Here is a 21,078-nt window from a genome sequence, read left to right as displayed (position 1 = left end):
GACATAATTAAAGAAAAATCATATCCTACGTGTTAGTTTTAGCCAGCCGGCTTATTGTGCTGGTGGCCTCAACACAACATTAAAGGTTTAAAATAAGTAAATAAAATGCTCCCAAAAAACTACTATAAAGTGTACTTAATAGTTTGATTGACATGCGTGTTTGCTACACTGAGACTGAAAATGATGGATAAAAAGGAGTGGTCCTATTTTCAAAGGGTTTGATGGGTATTCAGATACAAGAGTAGAATTTATATATCATCATTATTTATATTGCATATAGACTACCTATAATTTTACATAGCTATGTCAGCTTGCATGTGAGATCTATCTGTGACCCAGATGGGAAAGGCAGCTGCCGTGTACTAAGCATGTGTTATGGAACATATTATAATTCGTATGTAGGGCATTTACTCACTAATTCCGATGATCTACACCCTAATCCTCTCATCCACAGATACTGAGGTTGAGAAGAAAAGAACAATTTGTCTAGGGGCATGCATCTTAAAAGTCGAGGAGTCAAATATTGATCTAAAGAGTTGTGTCCCCCCAGCTCTTACGCCCAAATTCCACCTCCTCCATTCTCCCCTGCGCCATATTGCGTCAAACACTGCACAAATTGTCGTTTGTTTTGCTTTATCTTGATAATGCAGTGCAAATATTCTTTCTTGTCCATGATGCTTGCTTTTTCTGAGTGTGCGGGCACAAAAGATGAGAACCCAGAACTTTAAAGTCCAATTGCTCAAGTTTGACTGGCTACTAAAAAATGGACAATTCACAAATACATCCATTATTATCCATTCAAAATGTAATGTAGAAACTGGAAAGGACCTTAGAGGCCTCCACCTTCTTTTCTTCTTTTTTAACGGATTTTATTTATTTATTTGAGAGAGAAAAAGAGGGAGGAAGAGAGCACAAACAGGGGGAGCCACCGGCGAGGGAGAAACAGGTTCCCTGCTGAGCAAGGAGCCCAGTGCAGGACTGACTGGATCCCAGGACCCCAGGATCATGGCCTGAACCAAAGGCTGACGCTTAACTAGTTGAGCCACCCAAGTGCCCTAAAGCCTCCATTTTCATTTTACAAATGAAGAAACTGAACTTCATTTTGGCAGTTAGTTATAATCCATTAGTCAATCATTAAATAGGGCAATAGAGAATTTTGTTGGCGCATTATTCAAGCAACGATTTGCAGGCAAAGACCTATTATCTGTCACTTGGATTTTTGGCACTATTTTTAAACCATGTTTGCTAGAATAAATATACATCTTCAAAACAAATGGATTATTGGTATGATCTTTTTGGCTGAGATTATGATTTCCTAAGGATTGGATAGAATCAAACTATAAGGAAGAAAGTAGGGAGAACTAATCTTTGCAGATTAATTTGGTTCTCCCAACCCAATTTATGAGGCAGCAATCTTGCCATGCTTATTGATTATCAGACAAGACTACTAATCCCCTTAAGGTCATTAGTGTACTTAATTAAAGAACAGTTAGCAAGCTTCTCTTTACTAAAGTAATGTGGCTGTTAAAAGTGATTTGTACTTTACCAATATGGTAGCTATTAATCTGAAGGTCAATTTGTCATTTATATTTTCCCAAACAAATATATTTGGTAGGTCAAGCAAGCACTGATATTTATCACATGCCCACTTGATGCATTGTATCTGTAATTGTCAATTAAGAGAGAAAGCTTCCATTGCCCTGTCTGTAAACGAGAACATTCTTATCTTTTTGAAAGTCACGCCCTACTATTATTTATTTAACAATCTGATACCTTTCTCCTTTGGCTAAGGGTGTTATAGGGAATAATATTGGTTAGAAAAATAATTTTTTCTTTGTAATCTGCTGGGTTCCAACAAGAATTTGGATAAAAATGAAAGAAACAGATATATTCCAATTAAGAAGTAGTTCCAGAGACAGATTAAAAAAATAAACACTGAGTTCACAGTTGGAAATTGTTTATTGTATATAATTTCATGGGATAGTTATGGAAATATGCAGGTGGTAAAATTTATTAGCTGGTCTCCCACAGCATTCTTCTTTCAGAGCCATACACGTTGTTTCAGGACTGCACCTGCAAGATAGTTAGTGTTCAATAACATATTTGGGAACAGACAGTCATTGGATGATAAGATATTAAGGGATTCCTAAGGAAAAGGAAGAGAAATTAGATAAGCTGTGGCTGGCTTTTCTGGGTCCAGCTGAGAGAAGGACCAGAGTCCTTACAGGAAAGACTGGAGAAGCTTCCAGAACTCAGACAAGGGGTGGCAAACCTAGCTGTTAGCAGCCGGATTACATTTTAGATTATCTCACTGCCTCTCTCGTTCTTCTAGATTTCGGGTCTAGTTTCCAACTGGAAAATGAATTCATAAAGACAGCTATCTCATGTGGGAACATGTAAGAAAACCTTCAGCTCCCCAGAGAAAACAAAAGAAAACAAGTCAACAAGGTTTTATTAACAGAGGTTCTTTTTGGTCTGTTCCTCCAAATTACAGTTTGAAAGATTAGAGACTGTGATAAATAAGGAGAGAAAAGACTGTTGAGTTTTTGTGAGATAAGTGGCAAAGGGAAGATATATCTAAGAATCATGTCCTAGAATGATAGAAAGTTTTGACCTTCCTGATTCTAGATCCCTTTCCTACCCTAGTCATCATTTTCAAGTGTTATCCACCTTCACAGCTGAACCAAATGTACGAACCTAAGAATGCAGTGGCCAGTTCAGGTGGGACAGGGTCCAGCAAACTAACATGAGTCAGACTACCCTTCTGGTTCTAGGTTATCAGTGGTATGGTGCTGAGATTATCTGGTGAATCTAATTTTGCTCTTGGGATGGAAACAAATGGTTTGGGGTAATTGCTCAGTTCTTTGGGACTAGCTATGACATAGTTCTTTTGTATTTCTAACTACAATTAATCTAACATACATTTTTCAAATGCACTGTTATAGTACCAGGAAAGCAATTTAAAGAACCGTGGCCCATACTGGGAGATTCCCAGATGGCCTTTAGTAGGAGATTGAACCATGGGTTTGGAGTCCGTTAGCAATGTTTGAGAACTGAAAGTCTAGTGTGACGTGTAGAACAGCAAGTAACGTTTATTGACCTGGTGGGTTCTACTAGGCACACAATTATCTCTTTTACGCAACCACCCATGAAGCATTATTATTAGGTCTAGTATACAAGTTAGGGCATTGAGGTTTAGCAAGACACCACACCTCATTGTCTGCTTCCAGGTTGAAGTGCTTCTCCATTATATTAATACCTTAAGAAGGGAGAAGGAGAGATGAATGAGTACAGCAGAAGGGTAGCCAGGATTGCCCCAAACCACACCCACTAATGATGGAATATTGCGGGACAAACAATGCTCATTCAATAGTCATCTTGATACTCACTTGATACTCACTGTGAAGTGGTAGAAAAGAGGGTGTGTTCCAAATGTTTCCTTAAGCTCCCTCCTGTCTATTGGTAGAGCTGACTCTTAAGGTAAAGTAAACTTAATTCCAGAGGAAAGTATTTGACCGTGTTTTTTTTTTTTTTTTAAAGATTTTATTTATTTATTTGACAGAGAGAAATCACAAGTAGACAGAGAGGCAGGCAGAGAGAGAGAGAGGGAAGCAGGCCCCCTGCTGAGCAGAGAGCCCGATGCGGGACTCGATCCCAGGACCCCGAGATCATGACCTGAGCCGAAGGCAGCGGCTTAACCCACTGAGCCACCCAGGCACCCCTGACCGTGTTTTTAGTATTAGAATGTAATTACACATTAAAAGCATACTCTTCAATATTTTTATTGGTCTGAGGATTGATGTATCTGAGGCAGCAGAAACCAAGACTCCACGAAATTAACCAAATTCTTAACTTTCACTCTATGATTTGTTTTCCTGGCTAGTATTCTATGCTTTTCTTTAACTTTCTTTATATGGGTTTATGTTTGCCAATGTCATAGCCATACCCGGGACATCTCTTTAATATTCCTTCAGTGACTATTAAATTTGATTTAAAAATACATTCATTTGGAAATTTTCAAGCTGCTTACCAGTTAGCAGTATTTTTAATGTCCTATTTATCTAATACAGTTGCTTGTGCTGTTTTCATAATCAGATAAGGGTCATTAAACCATTTTTGAGATTAAATAGCTCAAAACCATTTTTTCTGTTTATGTGTCCCATTAATATTAGAGCTTATGCTTACTATGGCTTAATATTTCAATTTTTAAATACCATTTACGTTAATAGGGAAAGGGTCTATTATCTAATTGTGAGGGTTATTTCCATTACCTTCCAACATAATCTTTGCAAATATTGGCCTCCATATTTCTTTGAACTGACAGATTTTTAACCTTGGACAGGTGTCAGGATAGGATTCAAAGCACTGTTATTTACTCTTACTTATATAGTTTTTTAAATGACTTGATTTTTTTAAGAGCAGTTTCAGGGTTTCCATCAAAATTGAGAGGAAAACAGGGATTTCCCATAGGCTCTCTAGTCCTACACATGCATAACCTCCTCATTACCTGCATCGCTTAGCAGAATGATACCTTTTGTTTCGTTTTGTTTTACCAATGATAATCCAATATCGACACACCAGAAGACAAAGTTCATATGTGTATCTAATATTTATATGATAAGCAGAGTTCATATGTTTATATGATGGTTCCCTTTTGTTGTTGTACCTTCTATGGATGTAGACAAAAGTTTAGTGACATGCATCTGTCTATAATAGTAGACAATGCATCTTACTATATAGTAAGTAAGTAATAATGCATCTTACTATAATAGTAAGTAATACTTTCACTGCCCTGGAAATCCTCTCTGTTCTGCTTATTCGTGTCTCCTTCCTTCATCCCCACCAATACTGACCACCATTGATCTTTTTGTTGTCTCTATAGCTTTGTCTTTTCCAAAACATGGTGCATTATGCAGCCTTTCAGATGGGCTGCTTTCACTTCATAATATGCACTTAACATTCCTCCATGTCTCTTCATGGCTTAGTAGCTCATTCCTTTCTAGTACTGAATAATATCCCACAGTTTGGGTGGACCACAATGTACTTACCCATTCACCCACTAAAGAATGTCTTGGTTGCTTCCAAGTTCGGCAACTATGAATAAAGCTGCAGTTACCACTATGTGCAGTTTTTTGTATGGACATACGTTTTTAATTTATTTGGGTAAATACCTGGGAGCAACACTGGTGAGTCATATGGTAAGCACATTTTAGTTTTCTTGGAAACCACTTACCTTCCAAGGTGGCTGAACCATTTTGCATTCTCACCAGCAACGTATTCTCAACAGCAATTCCTGTTGTTTCACAGCCTTGTGAGCATTTGGTGTTGTCAGTGTTTAGGACTTTGGGCATTCTAATAGTTGTGTAATGGTATCTCATTGTCGTTGTAAGGTACATTTCCCTGATGATGGGGGGCACCTTTTTATATGCTACCTATACGCTGTCTAATACTTTATATTTACCACCTATATATTGTCTTTGGTGAGGTATCTGTTGAGGTCTTAATAATCACGCATAAAGTCATGGTAAATTTTATCCAACTTTACTTACAATGATTAAAGAGAAGATCTTCCGAGGTATCTCTTTGTTCAGCCTTTTAATCCCCAGAAGTGGGGTTGCTTTGTATACAACGTACCTCCCGCACAGTGAGGTTTCCTTAGATGGCTATGTTGGTTGGATGGATTTCAGTCCTCCAGGCTGGTCTCTTTCATTGTGTCTCATACAGGATATCTCTGGATAAAGTAGTATTAGCTCTACTTGCCTTTATCTATGTTTCCATAAAAGGAAGATATAAAAGGAGAATGATTCATGTCAAGTGTAGCTGAGAATGCAAATATTGTGGCGACAGCTCTGAAATTGAAGTCAGGAGCCTGGAGTGCCAATCCCACTCTCTTTCATTCACTAGGGATGTTGGTTAATCTCTCCAAACCTCAGTACTCTTCCTTAATAGTGGAGGTCAATGTCATGTACTTCTCAACAGGTCTTATGAAGACTAAAATAGATAAGTGGGTATAGATGTAGTTTTTAAATCATAAAATACCCTATTATTTAGATGCCATCAAACTTACTACAAGGAGTAATATATGTAAATATAAATACTTTAGTAACATCTACCATGTGTCAGACCCTGTTCAAGTGCTTTATTATGTCATATCTCTTTCAGTTGTCTTAACATTGCCCAGAAGTGGGTATGGTGAATATCTCCATTTCACAGATGGATAAAATGAGAGGCTAAGCAACTTGCTGAAGAGTTTCAGAGCTGGTAATTGAATGAGCTGAAATTTTACTCTGGAGTCCATGGTCATAAGCATATACTATGTTGCTTCTTGAGTACAATAAAATAATGAAAATAATGATGATAACAATAATGTCAAAATCATGTATAGGTATATATTTTATAGTTCAGAAAGTTACAGTTTTTTCCTAATCATCCTGTACTCCTAAATCATTGACCCAGCTCCTGAGCAAATATTTCTGGTAAAGTAAGGGAATGACTCAGTGTGCAGAAATTTAAAATACATGTCCTAATACAGTAGGTCAACATCTCATTTTCCTTCCTGGTGACAGTGTTGTTAGGAACAGTGAAATTTAAATAGTAATATATTTTCATTTGATATAAAATATTAATAATGATTTTAAACTATATTTTCAAGGAAATTATTGGTCACATCTGTGTCTACAGTGTATTTTGCCGCCTCCTTTATTTTAGCTGTCTTCAATTTAGATAAAATGCATTAAACTTGTATTTATCTCTTCTCAGGTATTCATGACACTTTAAAGATTGTTTAGTTACACTTATGCTTGTCATCCTCAGCATGTAGTTTGCCAAATGGAGTTACAGTATATGCTAATCGATGTGAATGCTTCCTAGTTGTACTGTGGAACTTTGTCCATCACTCTGTATGTCTCTTTCTCGAATCCTCATTCCACCTAATGGCTGAACATGTTTTACCCACTTCTGGGTTTTTTCAGGCATTTTAACTCAGCTAATTAAAAGTTTCCCCTTCTTTATTCTACCCCCACGATTACCATTTAATTCCTGGGACTCCCATAGCATCATGGCATCATGGAGAAGTCTCTGGCCATGATGCCATTGGCTAAAACAGCCACCGTTATGTGCCATCTCAAGTCTTTAGTAAGGAACTCAGGAACTTCTTTGTCCTGAATGAAAGGTCTTCTTTCCTTGTATTGAGCACATCTCAACACCTACACAAATCTTTTGGGGGCATGGGAAATTTGGGGAATTTTTCTTCTGTTCTCTGTGCATCTGAAGATTTATGGGGGTAGATCTAGGGGGGTTGAAAGGAGTATTATGTTCTGTCTTCTCTACTGAACCTGTCCCCACTTACTGCTTCTGACTTATACTGCTGCTTTTGCTTTCTCGCAAAGGATCTTATTTACTTCATTGGGCTCCACCTAAGTGACTACAAGACCTTCCCACACTTACGTAATCAAACTTAACTGAGGCATTCTTTTGCCCTATTCAACTCTGCTCCCTCTTTTGCCAGGTTGGAGTGAGGCAGGGGGCTTGGAGATGGAGGGAACTGTACAAAATTGTTTCTGTAGGATTCCACATTTTCACATATCTTTCCTTATAGGAAAGATATTGAATAAACACTTTGAAGCGAAAATCAAGATGATGATGGTTTTGTTCAGTGGTCCCAGTGTACACATTTCCTTAGCAGTGGGAGCTCCTGAAATGGAAAAGCTTGAGGTAGACCAAGTATAGGACTAGGCAGAGGGTATATATCCTGTTAGTGTCATCTTATGCACATATTTAATTATACTTCCCAAATCTAAGTCAGTGCAATAGATAGAGGATAATTTGTCCACTTTCTCTCCAATTTTTCCCCTTTTTTCTTTTAAAGATGAATGTGAGGGAAATATGGTACAGCTTTGTTGAAGAAGGAATGCCACAGCTCTGATTTCCTGCCCCATGGAAGTTCTTCCTTTACATTGTTTGACTGTATGTTGCAGTATACTACATCTCTCTCTTGCTCTCTCTGTCTCTCTGTGAACTCTAGACTGTATTCTGCTCTTCTATTTCAATATTTGTTCAAATATGTACACCTATTTTGTTATCAATTTGATGTTTAATTCCAAAATTTATTTAACTATTCACATTTTAACAAATAGCAGTGCATAAATGAAGATGTAGATATCTAGGCAATTTACTTATTGTTTCTTTTGAGCTTATCATTCAAACACTGGTGTATCCGTGTAATTCTTTGTACAATCCTTGTTCCGGACAATGGAGATGTAGCAATGAACAAAGCAGATGACAACCTTCTCTTTTATGTAGTTTGTAGCCTCTCTTGGAAGGTGGTTATTAGGTACTAACAATAAAGGATGGTCAGTGCAATGAAGGGAGAAGCAGAGATTGGTCATAGTTTTCCAAAATTTCCATCTGTTACAGAAATAGAAGAAAAGAGAGTCATCTTATGTACCTGGGATCAAACTGCAGTTGAATCATTCCATGACTCTTCCCTGTGACTCAGAAGTAGGTACGGGGGTGGGAATGTTAAGGCAGATTCACCGTTGCTGTAGAGTATTACAGTTAAGTCTAAGTTTGATGCTCTCCAGGATGTGAAAGAGATAATCACTGACTAAATAAAAGCATATGACGAAAATAGTCTCTTTTATCCTATAATAAATATAAACTGTATATAAATCAATTTACTTATTATTTTATTTCAACAATAAACTTAGGTATATAGCATGATATGATAAGTTTGACAAAAAGAGTCTGGAATGACATTCAACATATTCAGCCACAAAAATTGCCCTGAGTACATTGGAATTTGTTGTTAAAAATAAGTCAGCATGGAAATATGACTCACTCATAATCAACCAAAAGGTTTTTGTTAGGAAAACTGCACCAGTGCAGCAAACAGAAACATTTGGGAATCAAATAGTTGTATCTTATGGTGGAGTTTGTATTGATGTTTTTAAAACAATCATGGGAAATTTGACTGGCTTTGTACTAGGCCACCAGAAATAAGAACCACATCTCAGGAGTCCTGGTCCCAAACTGCGTTTGCTTTTATACCACTTGTTTCTTTTTACCTCCAGTACTTTTTTTTAAACAAAGATTTCTTTTCACTAGAATTGTGCCTATAATGCATAGCCCTATCTCTACTAACAGTGCCTGCCCTATGTCTAGCCGGATGAATATGCAATTTGCATGTTGCTGATTAAAATGGAAGTCTGTATGGATCTATGAATGTCTGGTCACATTTTAAAAAGAAATCTCAAAAGCTGACAAAATACCTTCCCCCTTTCTATATAATCCAACAGCTTGAGTTCTTGTATATCCGCTAAGCCTTATGCCATATCTTTTGAACAAAGAATGAACCCATGTATGAAAAGCAGCCAGGAAGACTTTGGCTTTATGGGTCTGCAAGAAACAAATGCCCCATGAGAGCTTCTTCCTGCTCTTCTACTCCTCTGTTTCAGAATCCCTGGCTGCTGGTCTTTGAATGAGGTAGCAATGTGTGCTCATGGGATTTCCACCCAGCAGCAAGAAGGAGCCCAGTTTTAGATCATAATAGACCGGAGAATATAGAATGTTATCAGTTAGTTTTTACATTGGTGCCTTGGAAAGGGTTTGGGGTGGAGGTGGGGAGTGAAGGAGAGATTGGGTGGGAGAATATGCTATACCCTGTCAGTTTCCTGAGTGACACCGAGGGACCATGAAGACATTTATTCTAAACTATGTGAATACTAGCCATTGGTAACAACTAATATTCTTTCAAGAACTGGCAGGTTGGGAATAAGACAGCTACTGCTGATATGGTCAAAGGAGGTCATCTTGCAGTGTAATCTTAAAGTGTAATTAGAGAGGTGCTCACAAAATCCTTAACTTTTGGGAGTAAATGATGTGCAAGCACATGATTTTCCTAGAACTTCTCAAAGCTGCATGTGTGAGAAAAACACCTTGTCTTCAAGTTCTGAAACTCATCAATACGGTCATCTACATCAGCTTTTTCATTTAGGTCATTCATTTACCTTCCAACTAGGTCATAAGAATAATCACGATAGTTAAAATTGTCAGAAAACCAATTTTTTTTTCCTTTCCTCCAGAGAAATTGGGAGTAGGGTTTATTTTAAATGCATTGGTTTTTCCTCCACCACTAGAATTAGACAATTCATTTTACTAAACTATTTTGCTTTTTACATTAATGAAGTGGAACAAGAAAAAGAAAATTTTAGCCACCATACACATGTTTGAAGGGTATATTTGAGGCATTGCAAATTAAAAACCAAAGAATTAATAAATAGAAAATGACAGTCAATGACATAGCACTTAGCCATTGGCTACCCTTTAGATGTGTTCAAGAAGGATGTCTATCATAGGAATAAAACCCTACTGATAGCTTGAAATGAATAGTCAATCAATCAATAATCAATCCTCTCTGGGACAGCCTGGGAATATTTCTCAGAGGAGGTGACACTAGACTTTAGTCTTTAAGTATGATTAGGAATTCACAATTCCGGGTGGGAGGGAGTTCCTTTTAGAGGAGATCCTAGGATGTGTGAAAGGCAGGGAGGTAGAAGTATAGAGCATATTTAGGAAACTGAAAAATTTGGTGTGAATGGAGTGTAGGGTCGAGTAGGGAGAGCAGATGGAGATGAGGCTGGATGGCGCTGCACTAAGGGTCAGGGTTCAGAGAAGGCGTGGTCTTGTATTTTACACCCTGTTGCATGTTCACTACACACAGTTCTTGGTTTTCAGGAAGGGTTGAATGAATAGTTGTTGAGTAAACAACTAGAGAGATGAATGAGTAGATAGATGGAATGAATATCGTGATGAGGCCATTCGTTGTCTCTTCTAGACAGGGAGAGGTCCTTGAAAACGTTTAAGCAGAAGGCTGACATCGGATGGAAAGTGTTGTGGGCTGGAGAACAGAGAGGCTCAGTTCTCTCTCTCAGAGGGAGATCACCTGACTGCCACAAAGTTTTGAGGGGGAATTTTGTTTAAATTCTGAGAGGAAAACTAAATACAAAGCAGAACTCGTAGATACTATTGACCCTCGGCCCATCGGTGGAGAGTCCACGGTGACTGGCTGAGCACTTCACACAGACCAGTGGCTCAGGCTTGGATAAAAATGTCCCACGGGTTGTTAGACTCCCAGGTAGGGAGATAGAGACGTCCTGGAGGTTGTTAGAGAGACAGGTATGAAACACATCTGTGAAAGGAAAGGTTCAGCAGAGGGAGTCATTAGACTACAGGGGATATCTGAGAACACAAAAAATGTGAGGGTGGGATTTTAAGGATCACTAAGGATACAGAAAGGTCCAAAAAGGGGCTAAAAATCACACTGAAAGTCAAGAGACACAAAACAACAGTGTGGTAAGAGAGGACAGGGAGGAAGTGGGACTAGCTAGTTCTTAGTGTTCCTTGGAACACTTGGAGTATCATGTGTTAGAGTTGCTGAATGTAAATTTTTTTTCAGTTTGGAATTTTCACTTATCCTAATGTCCAAACACTCAATTATTGGTAGCTGATTTAATGCGATTGTGCCATTTAAGTCGGCTAAATGAGTATTTAAGCTATAATAGGGCTTTGTGATATTTTCCAGAAAGCTGCTTCATTAGTATCTGATATGAAGATTATCTTTACTTTTTACCTATTCGTACGAAGAGAATACTTTGGCCCATGTTATAACTTTTGAAGTAATACTGGCCTATGTATTCTGTTAAAATCAGGTACAAACCTGGATAAACGTGAACAAAATTAGGTTAGAGCATTGATTATTTTCCCAAAAGCAGAGGAAGGAGGAGCAGAAGTTACAGAAGCATCCACACAAATATGGAGAGATCAAAAAAAATCTCGAGTTTCCTTTTCTTTATTTGAAAACTGTTTTCCTCTATTGGATTTCTCGGTTGCTCAGAAAAACCAGGTGAGTTAAGCTTAGTCCCGAGTGGGCATTTGCCTGGATCCCCAAATTCGATGCAATTTAACGCCAATTGTCAGTCTGGGCTGAGAATAGCAGGGCCTGCTTCTTAGCCGTTCTCCAGTTCATTTGACAGAGCTTTGAGGGGAAATCACAGCATTTACGGGCACTAAGCCATTAGTCAGCATCTCAGTCACCACTAGGATCCCTGTGCCTTTCAGAACTGAGAAAGCAGCTGTTGCCCCTTCTAGAAAATCGGAGAAAAGTGTGGAGCAAAAGGGAAATCAATTAATTGTACAAATAATAACAAATAGTAATAAGGTAAATGAGATCACGGGAGCAAATTGAGAAACGCATTGCCCTTTTTCCCCTACCACACAAATTGGTTTTCATAAATTAGAACATTAATGTATATATAAATCTGGTTGCTGCTGACACCATTAATTTATTATCTCTTTCTGAAACAAATAATAGCTATGTAGAGTCTATTAAAAGCATTAGTTGAATTCTGAGCTTGTTTATGAAATGAGGACTGAATGTCCAAGTTTGTCCTATGTAACTGTTCCCCATCTATTTTTATTCACAATTTACTTTCTAAAGCTGATAACAAGTTGACTTTACTATCATCTTGAAAATCAGAATATGTATTACCCTATTCATAAACATAGAATTGATATATGGAAGGAAGTATGGAAGGAAAAATCAGTGGATGCCGAGGGCATGGGGTTGTAATCCTGGCTTGGGTTCCCATGGGATCCTGAGACCATCTGGTTTACTTAACTCTGAATTACCATTAATGTAAAGGTAACCTACATTCATAGTTTTTAATTAGAACTCATAAGATTTTTTTATTCCCCTCTGGTTCTGAAAAACTGAGCAGATTCCTTACTGGTCAAAGCAAAAGAATCCGTGGGGTGCTTGGGTGGCTCAGTCCACTGAATGGCCGACTCTTGGTTTCAGCTCAGGTCATGATCTCAGGGTCTTGAGATCGAGTCCTACTTTGGGCTGTGTGTCAAACGTTAAGTGTACCTGAGATTCTCCCTCTTCCTCTGCCCCTTCCCCTGTTCATGAACACACTCTCTCTAAATAAGTAAAATCTTTTTTAAAAGAGCCAAAGAATCCGTAATATAGTAAGAAATAGACTTTTATTTAACAACCATTGAATAGAATAGTGAAAAAGACATATTGCTTGAAGAGTTTGGAGTTCACAGTCCACCATGGAGACAACACAAGGCAACTATGATATAATTAGGTAACCACAATTCTTTATTTATACCAGATAGAATTTAAAAAAATATTTATTTATTCACTTCCATTCTTATACTCCTCCATTCCACACTTTATTTGCTGTACTGCACATGCACACACTCTTTTACGAAAGTAGACCCCTGGGCCACCTGACCTACTGTCCTTTCCCCTGGCCTGACCTCCATGTGACCTGCTATACTGCCTTCTCCTCTAAGGCTTATTGTCCCACATGACCCACAGGGGAAACTGTGCTCCAAGTCACTCTAAGGTCCTATCTCAGAGGCATTTTCAAAATGCCATGGCAACATAGAGGAGGAAATATTTCTACCTGTATATGTGAGCAGAAGCAGTAAATTTATAGAAACATTGGCCAATTCGTACTTTTAAATAATTTGTCTGTTTTTAGGAAATAGTTTTTACAATCACTCGATTCTTTCCTGGTTGTTTTCTTCTAGATGTACAACCACCATACATAACATTTTTTTCCTTTCTAAATCTTCTAATGATTCTAGAAGATATACTGTTGATTCCTGATATTGGCTTGCAGATCTCATGTTAAAAAATAATCGACAACGTTCATGAAATGTTTAGAAACAGCCCAATTTGGGCTGCAACATGTCATATTTCCTTAATCAATAGGCTAAAGATAAATGTGCTATTTCAGAGCTGTGTTTGAAGGCTGGTAATCAGGAAAGCAGTATTTTTTATGAGTTGCATCACTGCTTTGTAGTGTTACTGAAATATCTTAATTGCTTTTATGAATGTATTTAATGAGTTCCATTTAAAATGTGATGTTATTTACCTTATGGGATTAAATGACTCACTCCATCCAGACACCGTGCAAACCCAAAGGAACATTGCTTTTTGCCTGCGGTGCAGGGTGAACCAGAAAGCTCTAAATCCAACTGTTAGTCACTCTGCTCTGCCTGCGTGAGCACGATACTGTCCCCACAGGAGATCTGGGCTGGGGACTCTCTGTCCAGGAGCCTCTGGTCTGGTATCCAGGCTTAATTGAATAACAGCAGGGGCTTCAGCTAGAAGAGATGAGATGGCCAGTCAAGATGGCGACAAGGTCAAGAAACAGCCTCAGAGGAAGCAATGTTTATGTCACAGAGTTGGTAGAAGATCAGTTTCCAACAGTTAGTTAGTGTGTTACTGAGAAGAGTTTTGCTTTCTTGCGGATGGAGAAAGAGGAGGGCAAGAGGCGCACCTACTATGTTAGACCCCCGATGACCCCCGATGACGTGTGTCGCTCAGAGTAGAAGCTCTTATTTTTCTTTTTCGCCTTCTTCAGCTCCTTCTCTTTTCTTCTGTCTGATTTTAAACTTTATTATACTTTGGTCTAAGTAATAATAATAATGGCTAATTTTAACAAGCACCTACTGTGGGCCATACACGGTGCTAAACACTTTTATGTGTTTATCTCACCTTGTCATCCCAACAAACTCTATGAGGTAAATGGTATGATGACTGCTACCACTACTACTACTTCTATGACTATTACTATTATTATTCCACATTTACTCACAAACAAAGGCTTGGTGACTTTGCTTAAGGTTATACAAGTATTGACTGCAAGAGGTAGGATTTATTTAACTATCTGTTTATCTTTGTGGAAAAAGGGATTTTACTTTAGGATCATTGAATAAAAACAGTGAAAATTGACATTATGAGTTAAGCAGGGATTTATGTTCAATAGGATGGTTGTGTTTTAAAGCTGGCAAAGGAAAATGACCGCTCTTTGGTATTAAGGAAATCCATTCAGACTATAATATTAGGCTTTAATCTAATGAGAAAACAGTTAATGTTGGGAGTAACCAAAGCATCCTCCCCTTCCCCAGATTGGGGTTTTCTAGTCTCTTTTCATGAATTAGCAGCAGGTGTTACTCATTCTTATTCCCGTGGTAAAATGGAAAAATTAATTGTACCCCCCCAAAACTTCTCGAAATAATGGGATAAATGAGTTTAATAAAAAATGAGTAAGATAATTATTTCATGACTCAAATAAGCAAATGCATCATCATGAGATGAAGCTAGAGTTGAGGGAACCCAGTCAATCTCACAAGTAGGTGTTAATCACTTATATTTGTAAAGAAGTGAAAAAATGTTACTTTATCAGAGTTATAATTGCTGTTGATAAGCAAATTGGTGGATAGAAAACATGGGTGAGAATATTAAGAATATTAAGAATAGAATGGTTGGCAAGAAGGTGTAAAGCAGGGCATTCTTAGGGGAAGTGGTCAGTAAAATTTCCACCATGGTGAACATTTTAAGACTTTAAAGATACTCTCTGGGTTGAGTGGAAGAGATGAGTAGGCAGAGTATGGAGAATTTTCAGGGTGGTGAAAAGGCCCTGGAAGATATTATAATGAGAGATATGGGATGTATTTGACTAAACCCATAGACTGTGCAGTACCAAGAGGGAATTTTATGTAAACTATGGACACTGGTTGATTATACGTGTCAGGGTGGGCTTAGGTACCATCCAGGTAAATGACAGTGATGAGGGAGAGTGCGGGCAAGGAGAGCAGAGAGGAAACGTCTGTACCTCCTTCCTAGTGTTGATGTAAACCAAAAACTTTTCTTAAAAAATAAAGTTTTTTAAAAAGTACAGGAAAAATAGAAAGTTAAAAAAATCAGATTGTCTTATTGATTGAAGGAATTCTTTATAGATTCTACATATAAGTCCTTTGATTCATCTGTCATGGGTTCATTTGCCTACCTCCTACCGACTAATCTATTAGCATTTATGGACTATACCTTATTAGACACTTTAGTAGGTCTAATAGTGTCCTCCCAAATTCTTGCCCCCCTTGCGCCTCAGAATGTGACATTCTTTTGGAAATAAGGTCTTTGCAGATGTAATTCATTAAGGATCCCAAGAGGAAATCATCTTTAGTATAAGGTGGGATGTAACTGCAATGACTAGTGTCCTGATAAAAGAGGCACGTGCACAGAGAGAAACAGAAAGACAATCACATGAAAACAAAGGCAGATATTGGCATTATGTTGCCAGAAGCCAAAAATATCAGGAACCACCAGAAACTGGAAGAAACAAGAAAGAGTCTTCCCAGAGCCTTCAGCACGTGTATGACCCTGTTGACATCTTAATTTCAGAATTTTGGCTTTCCAAACCAAGAAAAGAAATTTTTGTTCTTTCAGCCACCAAGTTTGTGTTAAATGTGTAGTCCCTCTAGGAAACTGATACACTCTTCCCCGAGACTGGCTACTAAAATGAAGAATATGTAGTACTCGTCTTTAAGAGGTTCAAGAGTGATGGTACAAGATAAACAGGCAGCTGTTTGTTGAACGCACCTGCAATGTCTTTATAGGGTGAGTAATAACTGAACATTTTTTTTTTAAAACGATGGCTAGGCATGGCCCAGTCAGCTGTGGGAGGTGGGGAGGAAGAATCAGGCGAGATACAGCCCACGTAGTAAAGTTGTGGAACCGTAAAAGAACCTGGTAGGGAGGGAGAGTGTGAATCTCAGTGAGGCCAGAGCCAGTAAGAGGTCAGGTAAGAAATAAGGTTGGAGAGGGTGGGAGGTGGAAATCATTTGAATGGCCTTGTGAGCTGTGCTGAAGAGTCTTGTTTTATTCTGTAAGCAATACAGAGCAAACCAAGAACTGAAAATGGAAAACGATGTGATCAGACAGCAGTACAATGGAGTGGTTAAGAAGACAGGTTCCTGGACCCAAACCCTGGCTTGGGTGCTTATTAGGTAGGTAAATGTGGGCAAAGCGCTGGGGGGTGGGGGGGCAGGGGAGTAAATGAATTCAACAGGTGTTATTTTTAGAACAATGTCTGGCACCTATGAGGTACTTAACACTAGTCATTATAATCTGCTGCACATTTCATTAATAGAAAGTTCATTCTGGCAACAGTGTGCAAATACTAAAGCAGAGAAAACAGAAGGTAGTAGCATTCACTTAAGCAAAAATCTGAACAATGTAGTGAGAAGGGAGAAGGGTTTTTTGGGAGACATTTCTTGAATGGAATCAAAGGGTTGTATCGATCAATGTGATGTGATTAGGAAAGAATAAAAGGTGTTGGCTCAGAGATTTCTTCCTTGATGCAGAGTAAACAGTGATGCCGTTAGCAGGGAGTGGGAATACAATGCAAGTGACGGGGTTCTGGAGAAGTAGGGCAGGAGACAGGGAAATACATTTGATTGCAGTCATGGTAAGTTTAAGGAGACTATGAACTTAGAAGTCAGTTTAGAAGGCATTCTAAAAGAAAGGGAATGGATGAAACTTCTGAGAGTAATGTTTCTTCAAGGGGTCCCCTCTGGACACTGCTTGATGGGAATCAGATGTGCTGCTATTGAAAATGCAAATCTTAGATCCCACTCAAATCCTACTGAGTCAAAATACCAGGCAAACAGTCTGTGAAGGGTTGCATCTTAAGGACTCTTCCTAGGTGATGCTCATGTGTATCAGAATGATTTTTTTTTCTGGATAAGCCTCCAGTTTTGGCTGTTGATTAGAATCATCTTGGGAACTCTAAAAAATACTAAAATACTGATGCCTGGACTCCACTTCAAGATATTCTGATTTAAATGGTCTGGGATGGGGCCACAGCTTCAACTTGCTTAAAAAGAACCTCAAGTGATTCTAATCTGTAGACAGGAAGTACAAGGAGACAAGAAGAATACTCCAGAAGGCAGAAGATCTGAAGACTAGAGAAAGGATTCATAAAAAATCAGAAATCTGGACACTATCTGGGCCTTAACTGTACAAAGGTTGTTTTTTGTTTGTTTGTTTGTTTGTTGTTTATTTTTTAAGTAAGAATAGGTAACATTACTACATTCGATAGAGACGTTGGCGGAAGAGAACCAGAGCTTAAAATGCACAGGTGGATTTGACCAATAGGAGACCAGTGATGATTTAGGGAGGGTATCGTCAATGGAGTGGGATAGAGCTAGAAAGGATAGAAAGGGGCACCTGGGTGGTTAAGTTGGTTTAGTGTCTGCCTTTGACTCAGGTCTGTCCTGGGATTGAGCTCAATGTCCGGCTCCCTGCTAAGCAGGAGAGTTTGTCCCTCCCCTTGCTCATGCTCTCTCTCAAGAAAGAAAGAAAGAAAGAAAGAAAGAAAGAAAGAAATAAAGAAAGAAAGGAAAGGATGAGAGAAAGGATGAGAGAAAGGCTTGAGAAGGCGGAGATAAAGAGCACAGCCTACTTTCACAAAATTTGGAGAGAGCTGGAACACAGCTTACAGTAAGAGCAAGGTTCGTGTGCTCTTTCCCTTTTCTTTTTCTCTCTCTGTATGAATGAATTAAAATATTTAGAATATTTGTAGCCAGAAAAGAAGGTAACAGAGGAAAGATAATCTTTTTTTTTTTTTAATTAATTTATTTATTTGAGAAGGGAGCCTGCTGGGAACTGGATCCCAAGACCTTCGTTCTGACAGAGGCAGATGCTTAACAAACTGAGCCACCTAGATGCCCCTAAAAAGAAAATCTTAAAAAGTCTGTTTCAAGAAGCAATTGTAAGAAGAGAAATTTAGAGTTTTGGATATAAAGAGGAAAGACATGCTTCTTTCCTTGATAACCAGAGGTAAGGATGAGGGAAGGAGTAATCCGCAGGGATGGGACCGTATTTACCATTGTCTGCTGTGAAAGACAGGATTGGAGGATGCTGCAGGGGTTGAGGGAATGCTAATTGTTTGCACAGGGAATTCTGGAGGAAATGGACTAGTGACCAGTATAAAAACTACTGGATGGTGTCCACAGATCTCACAAGGATATGATGTCCTTGATCTATAGTGACAGCAAACCTGATAGCCTAGTGAGTCTTTCCAACAACACTTGGCAGTTCATACAGGGGGAATATAAGGCTGCATCTGGGTTGGGACTGGCAGGGGTAGAAATGCAAGAACAGAAGTGGTGAGACTGTTAGAGCAGGAGGATTCATATCATGACTTTGTGGTGTGGGTAAGAGCGTGGAGTGAAGTGGGTAGCTAGAATAATAAAGAATGATGATGCAAAAATTCATGGTTTTTCATGAGGTCTTGCTGGGGCTTTACTGAAAGTGAGGGCATGAGAAAGAGGTGGGAAGAATAAAGGTTGTAAGCAGCAAGTGGGATTTCTTGGTGTAAGATTTCAGAGTGGGGAAGGTGTGGGTGACCACAATACCCTTGGTTTAGTAAAGATGGTGAGATGCTAATTGTAGCACAATAATGATGCACTGGGATGAGAGAGAGAGGGAGGGAGACCAGATGCCAGGGTTCTTCTTGAACTGGCATAGTGATTTGGGCTGTGAGATTGGAGTGATGAATTTTATAAACTCTGGGGAGTAGCTCAGGTCTGTAGCCTCTGAAGAGAGACCATCTGGGTTGGAATCCTAACTCTTATCCTTTGCCACCAGGTAAGTGTTGGGCAGATTATTTCTGTGATTCTCAACTTTCTCATTTATAAAAACAGAGACAAAAGCTATCCCCAAGTGAATTTTTTTATTTTACTTCTATTTCTGCCCTCTCTAATCCTTTCTTTAAGACAATAAGCAAACAGCTTGGCTACTTAGGAAGGAGGGAATGTGAAGGGAAAATAAATTTTGTGGAAAAGTAATCAATATGGTAGAAGGCTCCCCCATATGTATATACATATATATGACTTATTAACCGTCTTTCTGAAAATAGTATACTCTCAAATCTCTTATCCAAGCTAGTCCTGAAAGATAGTGATGAAATTCTGGACCAAGTGGGTCAGTGTACCATTTTGTAGCTCTGGGAGTCGAGGGGCTGGGACTCCAAAGAGAAAATGAGAGAGAAATTGCTGGCATCAGCCAACAGAGTAGCTGATTTTGCTTAGTTCCTACATAGAATCCAAAATTTCTACAGACTGTTGGTTAGTGAATATGCTTTTGGAGAGATTGTATAGTACAACAATATGCTTTTTGGAGAGATTGTATAATACAAAATGAAAGGATACATGTATTATATGGATACTTGTCTCATAGATAGGCCCATTGCCCATTTAAAAAAAAAACCAACTTCATTATTTACTTGAAATTAGATGTTTCTTCCTTTTTCAAAAGCTTCATGGGATGCAATTGTCATAAATGGTTTTAAAATTCAAACCTAGAGTCCTTAAGATCAAACTTGTTAAAATTCTTTCAATGTTCAAAACACATTTTAGATTAATTAATGATACAAAATGTAACCAAACTGTATATTTGACTGCAGACTTCTTTTCTACATTAACAAATCTCAGAAGTGAAAAATAGTATTCCTGTGTTCTTTATGCAAAATATAGTTGCTAGGGCTGAAGCATTGTATCAAACCATGGGGGCATGTTTCTCATTATATTCTTTCAAAAGGGGACCCTTCAGGCATAGTTCTAGACTCCTGGTATATGAGAGAAGAAGCAACACCAAGAAATTAAGGATAAGGAAATTGTGGTCTAAAAAAATCAGAACAAGTATATTGAAATCTAAATAAGGATCAAAATCACATTGTTCTAAATTTGAGTATGAAACAGTAAAACCCATCTGAAAAAAGATTTGCAATGTTAACAACAGAAATAACAGTGGTCTTAAATATTTTCAAAAGTAGCTTGTTAAGATCAGGAATAGACAAAAGTAGAGATGAAAGAAGATGTAATTAATTCACCACCTACTGATGGTGGATCCAAAAGGCCTTTAGTTTTGCTCCTAACTTAGACAATTTAGAAAACAATGTTAAAGAATGTGTCGAGACTTACATTATTCAAAATGAGTGACTAAGCTCACAGAGTGCCCCCTAATATTAAAGATTTGGGGGGTTCCTGGATGGATAGGGCATAGAGCATGTGACTCTTGATCTCAGGGTTGTGAGTTTGAGCCCTACTTTGGGTGTAGAGCTTACTTGAAAAATGTTGGTAAGATGACCAAAAATCAACACCATAACCATGCTGAAACACAAAGGGGGAACCTTCATGCCAAAAGCAAGGAGAGAA

Source organism: Mustela nivalis (genome assembly GCF_964662115.1).
Source record: "Mustela nivalis genome assembly, chromosome: 16".
Taxonomy (NCBI): domain Eukaryota; kingdom Metazoa; phylum Chordata; class Mammalia; order Carnivora; family Mustelidae; genus Mustela; species Mustela nivalis.
Note: the sequence above shows the minus strand (reverse complement) of the source record.